Source organism: Ceratotherium simum, chromosome 12 (genome assembly GCF_057802395.1).
Source record: "Ceratotherium simum simum isolate JZ-2026a chromosome 12, ASM5780239v1, whole genome shotgun sequence".
Classification (NCBI taxonomy): Eukaryota; Metazoa; Chordata; class Mammalia; order Perissodactyla; family Rhinocerotidae; genus Ceratotherium; species Ceratotherium simum.
In genome coordinates, this window is record NC_141911.1 from 8,825,393 (window position 1) to 8,842,154 (window position 16,762).

Here is a 16,762-nt window from a genome sequence, read left to right on the forward strand (position 1 = left end):
TTTGTTTCCCAGTTATTATTGCATCCATTGTTGTAAAGTGTATGTGTGCAGTATACTGTTTCATTTTCTAGTTATTTCTAGTTCATAAGACTAAAGTGACATCAGAGTGATGATCATTTTTTCCTCAGGTGTAATTTGGATGAAAGTTCAAGGTGTTATCCTTTGCTTAATCAAATGTAACTTATGAAGAAGTGAAATTTTCTATTTCATAATACCATCAAAGCGAAGTAATGATAGAACAGAATTGAGATAACTGTATTATTTCTGTTTTCGTTTTAAGTTCTTGAGTGAATTTGGCTTTAAGCCTTTTCTTACCTCATTTGTGAGTTTTATATGAGGTTAATTAAATAATAGGCACAGTATATCCAGATGTCATGATAAATCTTTGAGATAATAATATTCTGTGGTTACTTCTCTGAGCACTTATGCTCTTTACCAATCAATTTCTTCCTAATCAGGCAAGCTCTGCTTTATTTCCCTTCAGTTTACTCATCAAGCCATTTTCTCATCTCTTTGCTATCTGGTCTCTCCTTCGGGAAGTTGTATATCCCTTAAATAATGGGATAAAAATTCGTTCTTTAATCTTTAAATTTTATTTTTTATTTTCGTAAAAGTTGACATCACCCAGAGTTGTACAGCAGTCATTGGTATAGTTAATTATGATCTTAAATTGTTTTAACTTTCCTCATTGCCGTTAGCCACTCTTGAATTTAGAAGAAAGAGTTCTTTTAAGAAGATAGTGTCTGTTTTTGGAAAAGAAAATGAGATTATTTGCAAAATATTTGAAATGTGGAGTTTGTATTTTATGATTTCCTCTAATGGTTGAAGGAAAGCCTGGAAATTGAAATCCCAGCTTACTATACTTATTTTTCACAGTTGCCAATAAATTAGTGGGCCAAGAATGGGAGAAGAGAAACTTAGAGAGTAAAGGGAAGATGCATAGATACAGGTCTAGTTAAAGGCGTGAATTACTTAGTTCTCTGCTTTATTTACCCTACCTGGTGCTGCTTTAAATTTCAAAACTATTGCGTCCTTGAGAGGAACAAAGTATATTGTAATTATAGGAGCTTTGACTTCCTCTTTGTCCTTTCTTTTTAGAAGGTATTATAGGGCCGGCCCCATGGCTTAGCAGGTTAAGTGCGTGTGCTCCACCACTGGCGGCCTGGGTTCGGATCCCAGGCGCGCACCGACGCACTGCTTCTCCGGCCCTGCTGAGGCCGCGTCCCACATACAGCAACTAGAAGGATGTGCAGCTATGACATACAACTGTCTACTGGGGCTTTGGGGAAAAAAAAAAGGAGGAGGATTGGCAATAGCTGTTAGCTCAGAGCGGTCTTCCTGAGCAAGAAGAGAGGAGGATTAGCACGGATGTTAGCTCAGGGCTGATCTTCCTCACACACAAAAAAAGGTATTATAAATGTTTCTGACGTATAGATATGTATAAAGAATAATACATTGAACACCAATAGATCTACCATCCACTTAATAAATAAAACACTAACAAAACACCAGGCCCTCCTCCCTGATCACATCTCCCTTCTAAACTATCATTATCCAGAATTTTTGGTGTTTTTATGTATTTACCTATATATTTACCCATATATATTTTTTCCTAAACAGTAAATAGTATTAGTTTCAGTATTTTAAAACTTTATAATGTCAAGACTGTATGTATTCTTTGCAGTTTGCTTTTGTCATCCATTATGTTTGTGAGATTTGTCTAGGGTAATATGTATGTGTTTATTTGCTTTCTCTGCTGTTCAACATTCTGTTGTATGAATATATCAAGTTTGTTTATCTATTTTACTCTTAATGAATATTTAGGTTGTACCTTGTTTTTCCTCTATTACAAATAATGCTACTATGAATATTCGTGTGCATCCATGTGAGTTTCTCTAGAATAATACCTAAAAATGGGATTGTTGGATCATAAGATATGTGAATTTTCATCTTTATTAGATGTTGCCAAATTGCTTTCCAAAGTGGTTATACCAATTTAGAACCCCACATGAAAGTTCAGAGAGTTCTCATTGTGCTACATCCTCACTATCACTTGGTGTTATGAGACTTTTTAATTTTTGAGAATCTTATTGGCAATCCTCATTGCTATTTTAATTTGTATTTCCCTGATTACTAGTGAGATTGAATTTCTTTTCTTATATTTATTACTATTCAGATTTCCTCTTCTGTGAATTGCTTGTTTATACACACAAATATACACATATATTCTGGATTATAATTCTTTGTCAGTTTTATACATACAGATATCATCTAGCTAGGCTTCTCATTTTTTTAATGGTGTTCTTTGATGAGCAGATATTTTAAAATTTAATTTATGTATTATTTATCCATCTTTTTCTTTGTTTTTTTCCCCTTAAGAAATCTCTATCCCAAGGTCGTAAAAAATATTCTTTGTTTTCTTCTAGCACTTTTAAGGTATTGCTTTTCAGATTTGGGTTTTTAATTTATAGAATTTGTTTTCATATCTGGTGTGAGGGGGAGATACCATTTTTTTAATATGTAGATATCCACTTAACATCATTTCTTGACTGACTGTCCATCCTTTCTCCACTGATCTGTAATGTTGCCTATGTCGTACATCAAGTTTCCATATGTGCAACTTATTTCACTATTCTCTTCCACGGTCTGTTTTCTATCCTTGTCTTAATCTTCTATTACTAAGCATTATGATTGGTCTTTATATCTGTTAGGACAAGCAGGTGACTTTTCAAAGAAGAATAAAAGTTAAAGGTAGATAAAGTAATGTAGTGTAATAAGTGCACAAAATTTGGAATCAGAAGACGTCTGTTCTAGAACTGTTGTCACTTATCAATATGACAGACTCTTCATGAGCCTAATCAATAGTTTATTTTTATGTGGGCTTTAGATGACCACAGGCTCAATATAAGCCAACATTTTGTAATGACTCTAGTTTTTAAAATGATAGCAAACCTAATGCAATATATGTCTCCATTAGAAAAGTATAGATTCCACTTGACAGGGAAAAAAGCCAAGCACTCTTCCAACCTGATTCAAAGCCAAAGTCTCAGAAACAAGAATTGAGTTTAGAGCACTACAATAACTGTAAATATATCCTTGGTGGTTTTCTTTTTTTGCAAGGCTTTTTTCTGCTTTAGCATGGATAATTTTTTCTATTTAATTAAAAAGAATTTAAGCCCCAGGGTCTTTGGTGGATTATGGATCTAAATTGGAAAAACGAAATATGGGAAAATATTTTCCATATTATGGTTGAATAAAGTCATATTACAAATTTCTATTGATTAAAATTAGAGTGGTGTTAGTGGAGATCAGTTGTTCAGAAGATAGTGAATGTAGGCTGTTCACAGCTAGCCAGGCTGTTGTGGAAAAAGGACAGTAATCAAGATACAGGCTTTATAGTGCATGCTGACTGTCTGCCTTCTCTGCCTGGGATTCTCCTTCAGCTCCCAATAAATAGACCAGAGAAATATATCAGGTGAGTTTTTTCAATTGTTAAGGTGATATATTTTAACATCAATAGGAATATAGTGTTTTCAAAGGATAATTATAAATGAGAGAATATTTTAAAGTTGCTCATTTGTCTATTTTAATTATATGAGGAACTGAGATATTAAGTGGGTTTTTTCCCTCAAAAAAATATCTATAGGCATTCAGTTCGTTATAGGGCTATTTTATTTAATTAATTAATTTTTTTGAGGAAGATTGTCCCTGCACTAACATCTGTTGCCGATTTTCCTGTTTTTCTTTTTTCTCCCCAAAGCCCCAGTACGTAGTTGTATATCACAGTTGTAGAGTTGTAGCTCTTCTATGTGGGACGCCACCTCAGCATGGCTTGATGAGCTGTGAGTAGGTCCTCGCCCAGGATCCAAAGCAGCGAACCCTGGGCCACGGAAGCGAAACGCACGAAATTAACGCTGCACCACCAGGCCGGCCCCTATAGGCTATTTTAAAATAAAAACGTATTTCTTTTCCTTTATTTAAATATTTTTCTTTAGTGGGCTTTGCCTTTCTAGCTAGTATATATCCTGTTTTACATACTAGCTGCCTGAATTTTTCTTGTATTCCCTGTGTGATTTATAACCACATAACAATGTATTCTCTCCTTTATTTATTTATAAGGGAAAACTTTCCTTATAGCAATAGCTTGGCCACTCTTCCCCAGCATCTTGGCCCTCTGGCTTCAACACTCTTTGCCTATGGCACCTTCACAAAACAGGTGTTGCTTGAGTTGCTTTCTCAACTTACCATGGGCAGGTGCTGACTTGTCTTCCCTGGAATTCTGGCTTTAACTAGAATCTTATAATGCAAAACGTTCCGTGTTACATCCCTCTGTCCTCCAATTCTCCTCTGTACTGTCTTGCCTAATTGAAGGTTTTGGTTGTTGCTGTTATTACTGATTTTGTTTTTAGCACTCCTTCCCTTTAATTTAAGCATTTCTGTTATGTGGACAGTATTTCTAATTTATGAAAGACAGTACAATGCAGTTTAAAGACTATAGAGGTTACAAGATACGGTTTCTCACTTAGATTCTCTCTTTTTTTTCTCCCTCCCGTTTTCTGGGTAATCTCATCCAGAACCATGTTTTAGACGATATAGCCCAACTTTGTTTCTGAGCTCCAGACATATATCTATTTACATGACATTTCCATTTGGAAGTCTACAAGGCATTTCCAAGTTAACATGTCTAAAATAGAACTCTTAATTTTTCTCCTTAAACCTGCTTCCTACGTCCCATCCCCAATTATTCCCCGTTCAGTAAATGGTATCATCATTCACAAGTTGCTTAGAGCCAAATTTGGAGCGGTCTTTGAGCCCCCTCTTTTCTCACATACCTAATCACACACCATCAATCAACTTCTCACCTCCTCCACTTCTACCTTAGTCCAAGCTATCTGATACTTCCACAATGGCCCTCCAATTCATCTTCTTGCATCTGTTCTTGTTCCTTTACAATTTGTTTCCAACACAGTAGCCAGAGTGATCTTTTTAAAACATAAATGAGATCATGTTGCACCTTCAAACAAAGCCCTCCAATGGCTTCCTTTTACTCTTAGAATAAAATCCGTAATTCTTACTGATGGGTGCAGGACCATCTATAATTTGGCCCCTGCCTACTTCTTTGATTTATTTCCTACCATTCTCCTCCTTGCGTGCTTATCTCTAGCCATGCTTGTCTCCTTGTTATTGTTCTTCAGAGACAACAAATTTGTTGTCTCAGGATTATTATTGCTGTTCCTTCTGCTTAAAATACTCTTATTGCAGAATATACTCCAAATCCCTGCTTAAATGTCATGTCCTTGGAGAGGCCTTTTCTGACCACTTTGATCTAAAAAACATGCCCCATCTACCATACTACAGCCTAAATGCTATTCCCCACCCTGCTTTAGTTCAGAGTTTATTACTACCTGAAATTATAAGATTTCTTTATTTCTTTGTTTGTTGACAACACTCCACCCTCACCCTGCTCCCACTCCTCCCTAAAATGTAAGCTCAAAAGTGCAGGGAATTTTCTGACTCATTTACTGGTATATCTCTTGTACCAGGACCTAGTAGGCACTAAGTATTTAAGTGACTGAATTAATTAGCTCTGTGACCTTGAGCAAATTAATTCACCTCCCTAGACTTTGATTCCACTTATATAAGCAAAAGGATTAGACTCTATTGATAAGATCTCTGAAGAAGAGTATTTTAGATTGCAGATGATCAGTCATCTGGAATTGAAGGCAACCCCAAAGTCATTAAGTTCAAGCCCCGTTTTTAATAAATGATTTGACTGAGGTCACATTGCTCAGGCCAGTGCTCTTTTCACATCACATAATACCTCTAATTCTGTGCTCAACTCTGATTAAATCTCCCTCTGTAGTTCTTTGATTATAGTTTTACTAGTTTTAATTTTTAGGTTCTTGGCCTTCTTTCTCTTCATTAAATCATGTTACGTTGGTTTACGTAAGCCATGTGTTTACATTTACAAATAATTGTTTTTCTTCCATGAGACCATTCATACGCAGATGTGATTTGAAGCATACTTCTCAATGGTCACATTCTTCCCCTTACCTCCCTCCACTTTTATAGGAACTTTCTCTTTTTTGTGAGCCAAAAAATGTATACAATCATGGCTAACATGTACATATTAACTAGTTTGATAGATTTTTAAATCACAGAAAAGGAAAATTATTTTTGAAGCACAATTAGACATAATAAAAACTAGTCTCCAATTCCCCTGGAAAATTTTTCAAGCTTAATAGGGTCATAGGCTGTTAGACTAAACCTTAGAATTTACCTATCCCAACCCCTTAATTTTCAGATGGGGAAATGTAAATGTATAGCAACATAGGAAACACTGGGATAAACAAACAGTGCCTTACTTCAGGACTTTTTAGAGTCTTTAATGTACAAATGTGCATGTGAATCTCCAAAGAGGGATTATAATATCCAAATTTTATTTTACCACAGAATATCTTACTATGGATTCCCTTTTAGTATCTTCTGGGACAGTAGTGCTCCATGTACCACATGTTTCAGCATTTATTAAGTGTCAAACAGTTCTAAATACGTGTTTCAATCCATTTTATATGCTACATATATTTCTTCTTTCTTAATATTATGTGAAAATATGTCTTTAAGAAGTAATGTGCCATAGCAGAGAATGCAAGGAAGTCACAAGAACATGTGTATAAATGCAGAATATAACTCCTAGGCATTGATTCATTTATAATTAATCATAATGTTTTCTACCTAGTTGATCATTGATCTATTTTTATAGCTTACTTTAGATATTTATGACATTCACTGTATACTACATATTAAATATCAATATAATTTTTGACAATTTCTTAGAGCAATTCATTTGTAGAACATTTGTTGGTATCTACCGTAATCCAAATTTACATTGTATCTCATGAGCTTTTGGCATTGCATTAATTTGGTAAAAGTTTTCTCAGTTAAATACATTTTGTAAATGTTGACTATATACAGATAGTTTTCTCCAGCTTCAAAAATTCCAAAATATCAGGATAAAATTATTTTAAAACGTGCTCAGAGGAAAAACACGCCTCCCCATCAATATGACCACTATTTACATTTTTCTATATATTTTTCTAACATTTCGGTAGCTACTCTTTAGAGGTATGCACCCCCCTGCCTCCAGCCCACGAGCCACACTTTTTGCTCTTGTGTAGTCCTTTTCCTTGAATTGGACTGGCTCTGTGACTTCTTTTGATTAGTAGAATTCAGCAGAAGTGATTCTGCATGACCCTGAGGCTAAGTCATAAGAAGGTTTGCAACTTTTGCTAAGTTCTCTTAGAATGCCTGCTCTGGGAGAAGCCAGCCTCTAGTAAGAAGTCAGACTGCTCAGAAACTATAAGATGTGTGGAATCCCAAGCTAGTCATAAGCTATATGTAAAGGCTGCATGAAAGGGAGGGCAGGAAGGAAAGAGGGAGAGGGATCACCAGCTAGCTCCCACGTTTTCCAGAAATCCTAGCTAAGATGCCAGATATTTGAGTGAAGAAGCCATCTTATATGAATGTCCAGCTCAGGCTTACTTTCAGATGATTCCAGCCCCAGCTGGAATGCATGCAACTACATGTGAGAACCCAAGTGAGAGACACCCAGCTGAGCTCAGTCAACTCACAGAACTGTCACAGATGATAATAAATTATTATTAAAGCCACTAAGTTTTGGTGTGGTTTCTTACACAGCAGTAGATAACCAGAATAATGCATAGTGGTATGTAACAAAACACATCAAAGTCACGTTTGATATATGTATAAATAATATGTTATTATATAAAATTTTTAAATATAAATGTGATCGTATTTGACATGTTAGTCTATACCTAGTATTGTGCTAGAGCTGGCTCACGCTGGCTCACAAGGGACAATTGTGCACATCTCTTCCATGACTCCACATTTAGTGATATCACATTGGTACCTTGAAAATAGCCGTGGTTGGTGTATTTACACCATAGAGATTGGCAGATGCTGCAAACCAGGGCTTCCCTCCACCCGGAAAGCCAGTTGTTAAACATTTACCAGCACACCACTGTCTGTATCTTCCTTTTTTTCACTTTACGTTATCATTTTTGAATGGCTGCTTATTTAGTTATTTGGATGTACTGTAATTAGTTTCAACAATCCCCTATTATTGACCTATTATTTCTTTAGCATATATTTCTTGAAACAGAATTTCTGGATCCAATGGTGTACACTTTTAAATTTTTGATAAGTATTATAAGATTGTATACCAGGAAGATTATACCAATTTATATTCCTCCTCAACAGTGAAGGTGTTTCCTCATATCCTGCCTAGCTTTTATTTTTATATTTGGAATGTTCATACTTAAAAAAAAAAAATTTAAGTTCTCTTTTTTTATTCTTAAATTTTTAAAATCGATAATATATTCACATGGTTCAAAATTCAAAAGCTGTAAGAGTATATGGGAAAATGTCTCCCCTCTATTCATGTCTGTGTTTCCCAGCTTCCCTGTACCCTTCCCAAGGGTAACTTGAATGTTACAAAGAATTTGTATATCCTTTCAGAGATGCTTACGTGTGTACAAGGAAGTCTATTCCTTTTCTCCCTCTCTTTTACTCAAATGGTAGTTACTATGCACACTTCTCTACCTTGCTTTTGTCATTTAACAATTTAGCTTGAAGATCAATACCTAAAGAGAAGAGGTTTCCTCGGTATTTTTTATGACTTCATAATATGCCATTCACTGGATAAACCACATTGTTTCTAATATTTTACTATTGCAAACAATCCTTGTACATACATCATTTCACATATATGTGAATATATCTGTAACATAAATTTTTAAAAGAATTCCTTGATCAAAGGGTATAATTTTTTATTGTTTTCATTGACATAAAACATTATATTAGTTTCAGAAAGAGTATAATTTTGATAAATATTGACAAATTGTCTTACAGAGATTGTATGAATTTGTATTCCCATCTCCAACATATAAGAGTCGTATATTTCTCCACTCATTTACTAATACAGTGTACTGTCAGACTTTGGATCTTACCTATCTGATAGGTTAAAAATAGAACCATCATGTAATTTTAATTTTTTTAAACTATGAGTGAGACTGAGCTCTTGTATTTGTATCCTTTTCTGTAAACTATCCATATCTTTTGCCTATTTTTCTTTTAGGTGGTGGACTTTTATTTATTTGTAGGAGTTATCTATTTATGAACAAAATTAGCCCCTTTATCTGCCATAACGTTTGCAACAATTTTATGCCACTTTTTTATTGTCTTTTGGCTGTTGTTATGGAAATGCAGAAATGTTGGGGTTTTATGTAGTGAGATTTATTTATCTTTACTTTTATGGATTTTAGCTTTTGTGTCATAGCTAGAAAGTCATTCTCCACCCCAAGAGGTTAAAAGCTTTCATCTTGAATTTTATGGTTTCTTTTTTGTTGTCTAATTTTTTTTTTTACAATTGAATTTTTGATATACTAGGAATTCATCTTGTTATGAGATGTGGTATGCAACCACTTGGTTTATATTTTTTTCCTAGTTTTTACTATTTTGGTAATATAATTGAAAGAAGAAATATTAATACCACATGAGGAGAACCCCAGCTAAAGAAATGTGAAATATACAATAAATGCTTTATTTTCCTTTTTTGTTCATTTTGGATGCTGGTGCTAAACTTCTAAGTGTCATGATTTAGAACGAAATTTTATGCCCTTCTTATTTATTTCTAGGGTGAGGGGAGGATAACACTTTTGCTTTCTTATGTAACTCTCTTTGAAAATGTACAGTATGAAGTTCCTCAAAAATTTTTTATCCTTGAAAGGGAAAAAAATTTTTTTTCTAGATGCATATCCAGAATCCATTTATTGAATAATTCATCTTTCTCTGAATGGTTTGAAATATCACATATATTAAATACTAAAACTGTTTATGCTCAGTATTACAGTTTTATTATATCTTAATGTATTTCTCTTCTCTTTCAACATTTTCCTGTTTTAGTCTTGCTTGTTTGTTTTTCTGTATGAACTTTAGAATCATCTTGTTTAATTCCCAGATAACTCTGTTGGTATTTTTATTGGAATTGTGTTAAATTTAGTGACTAAATCAAGGAGAATTTGCATTTTTATGATAGTGATTCTTTCTAGCCAAGAACATGTTTTAAGAGGAGTGCATTTTAAAGCTTCTTCAAATACATCATTCACTTTTCTTATTCAATTTATTTCTGGGTGCTTTCTCTCTTTTGTTACTATGGTTGTGTTAGTTTGCTAGGGCTACTATATAACAAGATACCACAGACTGTGGCTTAAACAACAGACATTTGTTTTCTCACAGTTATGGAGGCTGAAAGTTCAAGAAGGTGCCAGCAGGATTGATTTCCTCTGACGCCTCTCTCCTTGGCTTGCAGATGGCTGCCCTCTTACTGTTTTGTCACATGGTCTTTTCTCTGTGTGTGTGTATCCCTGCTGTCTGTGTGTCCAAATTTCCTCCTCTTATAAGGATACCAGTCAGATTGGTTTAGGGCCACCCCATATGACCTCATTTAACCTTAATTACCTCTTTAAAAAGGCTGTGTCTCCAAATAATTCACATGGAGTTAGGGCTTCAGCATATGAATTTTAGGGGGACACAGTTCAGCCTATAACAATGGCAAATGAAGACTTTTCTTTCTTTTACCTACTAATTGATTGTTATTTATACGTGTGAAAGTGATTTTTGTATTTTATTTAGTACCTAGCCATCTCGCTTATGATTTATAGTAGTTTTTACTATATTCTCTTAGTTTCTCGAGGTATAAAATTATATTATTTGTAAGTAATAATAATTTTATCTCCTTCTTTATCATTTTTATACCCTTAATTTGTTTCTTTTGTCTATAGTAGTACCCCCTTATCCGAGGCGGATGCCTTCCAAGACCCCCAGTGGATATCTGAAACCGCAGATAGTACTGAATCTTGTAAATACTGTGTTTTTTCCTGTACATACATACCTATGATAAAGTCTAATTTATAAATTAGGCACAGTAAGAGATTAACAACAACAAATGATAAAATAGAAGAATTATAACAATATATTGTAATAAAGGTTACCATAGATCTTAGCAACCTCAGCATGCGATTTTTTTTCTTTCCTTATTAAGTCGAGAACTTTCACCTTTTCACTTAAAGGAAGCACTTTACAGGGCTTCTCTTGGGCATATTTGAATTGCCAACATCACTACTCTTGTGCTTTGGGGCCATTATTAGGTAAAATAAGGATTACTTGAACACAAGCACTGCAGTACCACAACAGCTGATCTTATAACCAACACAGCTACTAAGTAACTAACAGTTGGGTAGTACATACAGCATGGATATGCTGGACAAAGGGATGATTCACATCCCAGGCAAGACGGAGCGGGACCATGCGAGATTCCATCATGCTACAATGATGTGTGTGCAATTTTAAACTTATGAATTGTTTATTTCTGGGAATTTTCCATTTAATATTTTCAGACCGTGGTTGACCATGGGTAACTGAAACCATAGGAAGCGAAATTGCAGATAAGGGGGAACTACTGTAACTGCAGTCTGTTAGAACTGTTGAAACAAGGCTAATTAAGAGTGATGGTAGGAGATACACTTCGTGTATTCCTGAATTTAATGAGAATAATTAGTGGCTTCTGGTGTTCCCATTAAGCATGATACTGGCTTTTGGATTGAGATAGATTTAGTCACTTTAAGGGCTTATTCATCATCTATTTGTATTTTATTACAATTTTTAAAGACCAGGAATGAATGTTTAATTTTATCAAATGCCTTTTTTGGCATACACAAAAATTATCATGTATATTTTCCTTTTGATCCAATAATGTGTTAATTTATAAATCAGTTCCCTAATATGTAATTATCCTTGCTTTTCTATGTTTGGTCATGGTATAGTCTTGCATTTGCTGTTAGATTCTGTTTGCATAAAATTCATAAATGAGACATCTATAATTTTGTTTTTTGGAGTCTGTTGAATTAGGTACAATTTTATGCTTGCTTCTGGAGTCAGTTTTGTTTATATCTTCCTTTTATTTATTTCCATTAATTTTCAAGTTTATTTGCATGGAATTGAGTAAAGTAATCTCTTAAGGTTATTTTAGTTTTGTTCTTTTGGTAGCTATTGATTTATTATCATTTCTGTATGTGTGTGTGTGTGCGTGCGTGTGTGTATGTGTGTGTGCGTGTGAGCTGTTTTCTTTGTTGTTTTGATCAGGCTGGAGGGCAGTTATTTACTTTTTTCAAATAGCCAACTTTTGAGTTTATTAATTAGTTCTTTTTTTGTCTTATGATTACCTAATTTCTTCTATCTTTATTAATACCTTCAATTTCTTGTCCTTAGGTTTGCTTTATTGATAAATAATACAGTTAATACTCCTAGTTAGTCTTTAGTCTGTTAATTTGATTTATGGTTTCTTGTTCTACAGAAGTTTTAAGTTTTTAGTAATCAAAACTATCTTTTTCTTTTATGGCTTCTTTGTTTCGTGTTATCTTTAAAAAAGACCTTCTGTACCTGCCCCCCCATTATAAAAGTGTTCTTCATTTTTTTCATATTTTTATCATTTTTTTTTATCTGTCTAGAATTTATTTTTCTTTATTGTGTGAGGTGATGTCTAAATTATTTTGTTTTCAGGTGGATTGCCAACCATCTCAACATCATTTATTAAGCAATCTATCTTTTCCTCGTTTATCTGAAATACTTTTATCATATACTTAACTTTTCACATTCTGTGAAAAATCCTATTGGTCTTTTTGGATTGTATCTGGTTTATCTGATTAATTTGGGGGATAAGTGAAGTGACATCTTTTTTTTTTTTTTTTAAAGATTTTATTTATTTATTTTTCCCCCAAAGCCCCAGCAGATAGTTGTCTGTCATAGCTGCACATCCTTCTAGTTGCCGTATGTGGGATGCGGCCTCAGCATGGCCGGAGGAGCGGTGCATTGGTGCGTGCCCGGGATCCGAACCCGGGCCGCGGGCAGCAGAGCGCGCGCACTTAACCGCCAAGCCACGGGGCCGGCCCCATGAAGTGACATCTTTAAAACATTGACTGCATGTAGAAACATGAAATATTTTTCCATTTACTTCAGTTTTTCCCTGTGTCCTTCAATAGAGTTTTATGATTTTCTTTTTATTTATTGTTAGGTTTATTCCTAGGTGTCTTACAGTTTTTGTTGATGTTATAAATGAAATTGTTTTCATTATATTTCTTATCTGGTTATTAATGGTAGGTAAGAAAACATTCGATTTTTGTATATTAATCCTGTGCAACTTAGTTACTGAACCCTTTGATTGTTTCTATTTGTTTTTCAGTTGATTCTCTTGGATTTTCTGGATAGTCTTATTGTCTCTTTGTTCCCTATACTTACACTATTTTTTTAAGTTTTGCTTCTAGCAGGGTATCTTGTTGAATTGACTAGACTTCTGGAATGGTAGCCTTATTCCTTATAGCACCAGAGGACAGAACTAGGACAGATGGGCAGAACAACTAGAGCTTTTTGAACATGGAAGAGGCAACTTTGTATTTTATCAGTACATTGTACTGATTATATTCATAGAACAACTAAATTGAAAGCAAATTCATTTGTTAGTTATAGAGTAAGACTAAATGACTTCTAAGTCTAAGTAAGTAGTTGAGAGTATAAAGAGAGAATCGAGAAGTGACTTTAAGAACTCCTATACAGAGAGTAGTGGGAGAGAAAAGGATAGAAAAGCAGAAGTAGAAATTTAAGAAGAAATAGTATAACGCCTGATTAGGAGAGTAATCATGACTATGCAGTATTATAGAAGCCAGGGGAGATGAAAGTTTTGTCAAGTATGAGATGGTCGTCAATAACTGATGCTACATAGAAGTATGGGGGAAAAAAAGTGAGCCAATAAGAAGGCATTGTATTTGTTAATGAGGAGGTTATTTGTGATCTGCTTTAGTGTCTCTTCATCTGCTTCTTGTGGTTCTTAACTTTTCTGTGGTTTCTTTAATTTGTAATTTCATCTAGAGTATCAGTTTGGTGGGAACACGAATCAAGCTTATTTCTGTTGTGTAAGTCTCATGGGGCTTTGAACAGTTTTATTCTTAGGAATAGACGATCCGTAAATATTTGTTTGTTGATTTTTGTGTAAATCCTAGAGGAATTATAGCTTAGTTTCAGGTTATGACTGCAATTTAAGTTCCATGTTTTGAGCTTACCAGTCCAGTTGTAATCATGTACCAGTTATAGATAAAACATAATAAGAAAAAATTTTAAACATGCTCATTCAAAAGGACAAGATAAACTAATTTGTAGAATAGAAATGCAAAATGATGACTGGAAATTAAAACACGGGCCTCCTGGACTCCAGGTCTGAAGTGGCTAGAGGTGACTTGCTGTTCAGTTTATATGGGGTATTGGGAAGTAAAAGTGTCATGTGGAAGTCAGGGGACCAGAACTACGCTCACTGGTTAAAAGTAGCAACTGGAAATGGGGCTTCCTGCTCCTCAAAGGAAGTTTATATAAAAGGTACTACCAACTGTACCCTGAAGCTGTAGTTAATATAAAAATACTTATCTAGAGAGGTGGGAGGGCGCCAACACAGCCTTAAGACCAATACTTAAGCCAAACTGCAGTGGCTCAGTACCTGAATCTACAGTAGCCAATAATGTCTGGAGCTACCAGTGACCAATACGCGACCTGGTTTTTGATTAGGGCCCCATGGGGACTGGTGAAGAGAAACAAAAAGGCATGAGACAGGGTGAGATAAATGGAGGGAAGGAGAAAGAGCAGGGAAGAGAGGAAGAAGGAGAGAACTCTGTCACTCAAGATGCAAACTAAAGTTCGAAAGTTCACTGCAAACTAAAGTTCCATAGCACAATTTAAAAAAGAAAAAAGCTAAACCTAGAAAAGCATCCAACAAAATTAACAGTCAGAAGACCAATTCACTCCTAGATGAAATAAAAGTAGTGAACTAATTTTTTAAAGACTTACTTAAAAATAAGTATATTTAGGACTCTCCAAAAGATAATTAAAACCCTTTTAAAAGAATAAGAAATTAGGATAAGTTAGCAGAAATGAAATAAGAATAGATAAGTATAAGAACCAAGTAGGTATCTTAGAGATGAAGTTCTGAAGAGTTCACCCACAATACAGAATATAGAGACAGAAAATACTCAAAATTATGTAATTATGTGGTTAAGGGACATAAAAAATAGATTGAGGGACTTCAGTATACATCTAATAGGAATTTTAGAACAAGAGGCCACAAGAATGACCGAGAGGCAATAACTAAAGAGCTGATGTCTGAGAATTTTCCAGAAATGAAAACTTTGAGCCCTCAGATTAAAAGTACACTCTGCATGCTAAACAGGATAAATAAAAATCAGTCACAATAAGAAACATTTAGTGCAACTATAAAACAAAAGGATAAAGAGAAACTTAAAAGCAACCAGAGAGAAGAAATAAACCTCCAAAAGAGTATCAACTAGACAGACTTCTCAACAGCAACAATAGAAGCTAGAAGACAGTGAACTAATGTCTTTAAAATGCTGAGAAATGATAACTTTACCTATCTCAACCACCATTCAAGTTTGAGGGCAAAATAAAGACATTTTCAGGCAAAGACTAAAATAGTTTATCTCTGACATACCTCTGTAAGAATTTCTAAAGGGCATCCTTTAGCAAGAAGAAAAGGGAACCCAAAGGTAGGAGTAGGGTGTACTTTTTGGCAAAGTTAGTTAACAATGACAATAACAAAAATAATTATTTTTGTAAAGGTTGCTCTGAATCTCTGGAAAATAATAATAAGGAATATAGGTAGCTAAAGTGTGCTAGGAACATTGTCTTGTTCAAATGCTGAATAATTTTAATTGTAATTATTTTCTATTAAAACCAAGTATAAGTATATAGTTTAAATGTATGTATGTATTTATTGAGCACCTACTATGTGCCAGGCACTGGCCTAGGCAGGCTCTAGGGATAAAATAGTTGGGGGGAAGAAACTCTTCATGGAGTTACACTTTCATGGGAGTAAACTGCTTAAAAGAAGCGGTATAACCCAAACACACAGACTTGAAAGAAATATGTTGGTAAATAGGAAAAGATACACCTGGAAAATATGCTGGTGTGATGAAGTGAAAAACAGTTGTGACAATATTAATGTCAGATAAAATACAGTTTAAGGTGAAGAGCTTTACAGTCATGTGCTGCATAATGACATTTCAGTCAACGATGGACGGCATATACAGTCTGGTCCCGTAAGATTAGTACCTTGTAGCCTAGGTGTGTAGTAGGCTATACGTCTAAGTTTGTGTAAGTACACTCTATGATGTTCACACAATGACGAAATCACCTAACGACAGCTTTTCTCAGGATGTATCCCCATCATTAAACGACACATGGCTAATAAAGTAAAATGAGCAGCTAGAGCGTTATTGAATTTACGTAACACCTTACATAGGCTTGAAAGTGAAAACTGACAGAATTAGAAGGAAAACTGGTGAGTCCACAGTTATGTGAGAGATTTTAGCATACCTCTATTAAAATGGAAAGATAAACAGTCAGAAAATTAGTCAAGAATAGAGACTTGAACAATGCAACTAACAAAGTTGATCTAATACATATAGAAAATTTTGTACCCAACAAATAGAGAATGTGCATTATTTTTGAGCACACAAGGAATGCTTCCAAAAATTGACTGTGTCCTAAATCACAAAAGAAGTCTCCAAAATTTAAGAATCATATAGACCACATTCTCTGACCACAATAATTAAACTTGAAACCAGCA

General features: G+C 34.5%; 1 protein-coding gene across 2 annotated transcripts in view; it reads left to right on the plus strand.

Moving 5' to 3' along the window:
* Nucleotides 1–16,762, plus strand: part of FZD3 (frizzled class receptor 3) — an 87,411-nt gene that overhangs the window by 55,878 nt on the left and 14,771 nt on the right. The gene's annotated exons all lie outside the window — the stretch shown is intronic.